This window comes from Gymnodraco acuticeps, unplaced genomic scaffold, assembly GCF_902827175.1.
Source record: "Gymnodraco acuticeps unplaced genomic scaffold, fGymAcu1.1, whole genome shotgun sequence".
Taxonomy (NCBI): Eukaryota; Metazoa; Chordata; class Actinopteri; order Perciformes; family Bathydraconidae; genus Gymnodraco; species Gymnodraco acuticeps.
Window position 1 is genome coordinate 667,805 of NW_022991705.1, and position 4,165 is coordinate 671,969.

Genomic DNA, 4,165 nt, shown 5'->3' on the forward strand with positions numbered 1-4,165 from the left:
GACAGTGACGAAGAGGAGTTCGTTGGTTTTGAGAGTGACAACGAAGGAGAGAGGAGAGTGGCTGACGAAGCCACCCTGAGTTTGTTTCCGACACTGAAGATGAGGACTTTGGTGGTTTTAGTACGCAGTGTGGAAATTGATGTAGAGTATTATGCATAAAATGTGATGTAGCATATTTTTGGTATATTCATTTTAATGTCACTCATATATAATGGGTATTATTATTATTATTGCATCATGTTATCCCTAATATATGTGTGGGTTTATACATTCCTGTGTGTTAATAGTTGAAGGAACAAAGTACATTTTTCCTCTTAAATATAGAGAGGTTTTTTATAGATTCCTGAAACAATGTTCCCTTTTTCTTAAAAGTAGATTAGCGCAATAGTCTTTTTCTTTCACTTTTACCCTTTTATCAAAAGGGTATTTTTAGGCTATTTTTGAGGAGGTAAAATGCAGAATTACTTGTGAGTTCTGTTTTGAGTGAAAAGATTACCCCTTTGCGTGTTTTTCTTGGTTAACCATTAGATATAATGGTTAAATTCTTCTTAAGTTAATGATGCGCATCCTGCAGGCCTTGAGAATTGAGTCACACAGTTAAGAGAGACAATGGTCCTTCTGATTCTGGGTGAGCTGACTTCGGGTGGATGGAAGTTCAGAGAGGGCCTGGGGGTATGAAGACAGTTAGGCGTTGTTGGTGAGCTGGTCCTGAGGAGGACATGAGATGATGACTGTTAAATTCCCAACAAGTATGGCTTTCATAAAGAAAAACCTATGACTTGTGTGATAAGCTACATAATAAGATGTGTTTTGTTGCAAAGTGAGCCTGTTTTGTTCTCTGCTGGCACGCGCTGATTCACGGTGACACAGCATCTTTTGCATCTCCCAATGAGATGACCTGAAAAGATTACCAGCTGACCTAACCCCTCCTGTTTATTCTTGTATAGCTCCTGTTGGGTCCTGGCGTTCGCTCTCTCTTCTCGGGCTGCCAGGACCGAAGGATCTACGCAGCACACGAACCAGGGCAGGAGTGGGCCTACTCCTTACATTACAGTATAATTGTATTGTATTATATTGTATTGTAATGTATTATATTGCATTGCATTATTACCTTTTATAATTAAAACAGATTATTGTTTAAACTGGTATCCTGGTGTTCTCTGATTTCCTTCCTGTTATGATTTTAAGCAGGACTCGCCAAAACGACACGCGGAGCCGAGTTGGGTTGTAAAAACCTCAAAACTCTAACAGCAGGAAGAAGATGAGGATTAATGACTTGACTTTTCTGGTTACAGGCGTGTACTGCACCTTAGCCTAAAAGATGAAGACGAGGATTAATGACTTTTCTGGTAGGCTGATTACCGTATATTTTAAGCAGCCGTGTTACTGCAACTTTAGGCTTACGCGCTTACTGTCGTGTTACAGGCACTTTATTTTGCACTTTTAAAAAAACACATTTAATTTAGCCATTGATATTGCCTCGTCAAGCGCTGTAAGCTTTGTAGGCTATAATGTAGATCAGTGGTTTTCAACCTTTTTCATGCCAAGGACCCCTAAATTGATACACATTTGGCCGCGGACCCCCAATTGAAAATATTTTGTGCCAGGGACCCCCAGAAGCAAAGATATCAGTTAATTTTCGCTTTAAAAAATATAAATATTCAAAGATGTGCACACTTTTTCAAGGTTTTTCAAAAATAGCCAAAGCTAAGTGGTTAAATGATTGTGACGCTATTAACTAATTTTGCTGGGGAACCCCTAGCACTCCCTCAAGGACCACTGGTGGTCCCCGTACCACTGGTTGAAAACCACTGCTGTAGATCACTGCCGGTACGTGCGCTGGGAGCGCACCGTTTAAGTTTGAAAGTTGAAAAGTTTGTGTGTCTGAAACGCTATGTGATACAGTACAGTTTACACAGCACAGTACATGTTCTGTAGCTACTATTGCACTAAATGGTAACACTTGAATACGTTATGCAAATATGCAACTTGTTTGTTGAAATGTTAATAAATGGGAGCTTCCTCAAACAGCCATCTCTTTCCCGACAATCCCCTCTGTGCACGAACCCTTACATATGGTAATTAAACATTAAAACACCTGCGGCTTATAGTCCAGTGCGGCTTATATATGTACACATCATTCAATTTAGCTGCTGCGGCTTATATTCAGGTGCGCCTTATAGTCCGAAAATTACGGTAATTATATTTCAGAGGAATTTAATTACATACAGTAACGTTGAGGGAAGGTAAAAAGAGGTTTACTGAGTATATGAAGTACATGTAGGTTAAGGTTCGATTCAAATTAAATATAATAGTGGATTATTCCACCTAGATTAGACATAGAAAGAGGAGAATTTGTTAAAACATTAGATAACAAACTCACTGTAAGAAATATATATTGTAATGTTATTTAGGAGTTGTATTGATCATACAACAGTGAGATAGGAAACTGAAAGCGCAAACAATTCACCACAATTGTGTTTTTAAGGTTGTGTAAGTTTGTCAGTCAGAGGGAAGCTGTTAATGTTTAAACATTACAGAGGTGCTGCACGAGGCTAAAAGCCATCTCACACGGTTTGATAACACATGGAGGTGATTGATGAGAGAAGCTTGTGGATGGGAGCAGGCAGCTGCAGAGAGAGAGAGAGAGACAGGGAGAGACAAGGAACTATGATCAAATGATAGGAGATGAGATGTTGGGAACTTTAGGCTCAGCTCTAAGTGTTATGAACTGGCCTTGTCTGGTTACATTTTTATTGAAGCCAGACTACAAGTCATATGGTTTAATTTGTATTGAACTCAGTCTCCAAGCAGTGTGGTTTTTATCCGCATGTGTTGAGTGTTCCCCTCCCCATTCCCCCAGTCACATGGGGCCAGTGCTATACTGCTAAGCTAGTTGGCCAGCCAGTTGGCATACTAGATGGTGAAATAGTTGGAGTAAAGATGTACACGAACAATGAGAGTAGATTAAGTTGTTTTGTTTTTCATGCTTTTCACCAAGGCTTATTTGAGTGGTTATTGTTTTAATGTAGTGTTGTTTTGTGTTATATTTCCGAACTATAATGTACCCACACGCATGTGGTTTATTTGGCACAGTTCATTTTAAAGTCAGCCACCTCATGGCTAGATCTCATCTCTGAGAGTCCATTGTGTTAATGTTAAGAGGTCCTTTTGTTCTTCAGGCCACATGTTCAGGATGATCCACATCCAAGTTATTTGACCCCATGAGGTCAAGAGTCATTCTGTTAGACCACAATCTTGTGTAAGACAAATCATTGTTCTTTTGTCACATTTTGAATTACATAAGATTTCATTTTGCTAAATCAATTTATCTATAAATGTTGTAGTTGGAGTTTGGTGTTTGCTAACATTTTTAGGAACGACATAGGCCTACACTTGGGTCAAATTACATTACTGTGATCTGATTAGTGTGCTCTGCAGGTTTACTATTGTTCTAACCAAGCAGTGGGATTTTTAAGTACAGGGGGGTTCTTTCATAGTGTGTGAAATATGCGATGCTGGAAACATGTAGGTGTTGAAAAACTTAGTTTGGGTAAATATGTCACAATGGATGAAACGATTATTAGAGGGAGTTTTTGTAATATCATTAGTAGACATTAATTGTGTTGTTTAGATGGCAGTTAACTACTAAGACAAATAGTATGATTAGAAAGAGACAGAGTGGAAAGGGTTGGATTTATTTAACCTCAGTGTGCTAGAATTTCTATAGGTAATGCGTCCCGAGACCTGGACTCTCTCTCTCTCTGCCTGTCAGACGGCTAAGACCCCGATCCGCTTGAGCAAGCAAAGGCCTATCCCAACCAGGAGACTGCTCCTTCTCAAGAGACCAGACAGAGAACCAGAGCTGAACCACCAACAACAATAAGAACTGCATCCAGAACTATCTCCACCTGTGGCATCCAGAACCAAACAGCTTGCTGACAGGCAGAGATCTACTCTCATCAGTCCCTCAGGCAGGGCATGAAGTTCCAAGCTGAGCCACGAGATTTGGCACAAGAGCAAAGTGTGGGACATGAGAGCAGAATCCGCCCTCCATAAGAACAGCAAAGAGACTGTAAAGGAGGAGATGAAATGCAAAGCAGTACAAAAACCGCGGCATGATGGGGGCTGCAGATGTAGCTGGGCAGATGGCTGCCTCAAAGAG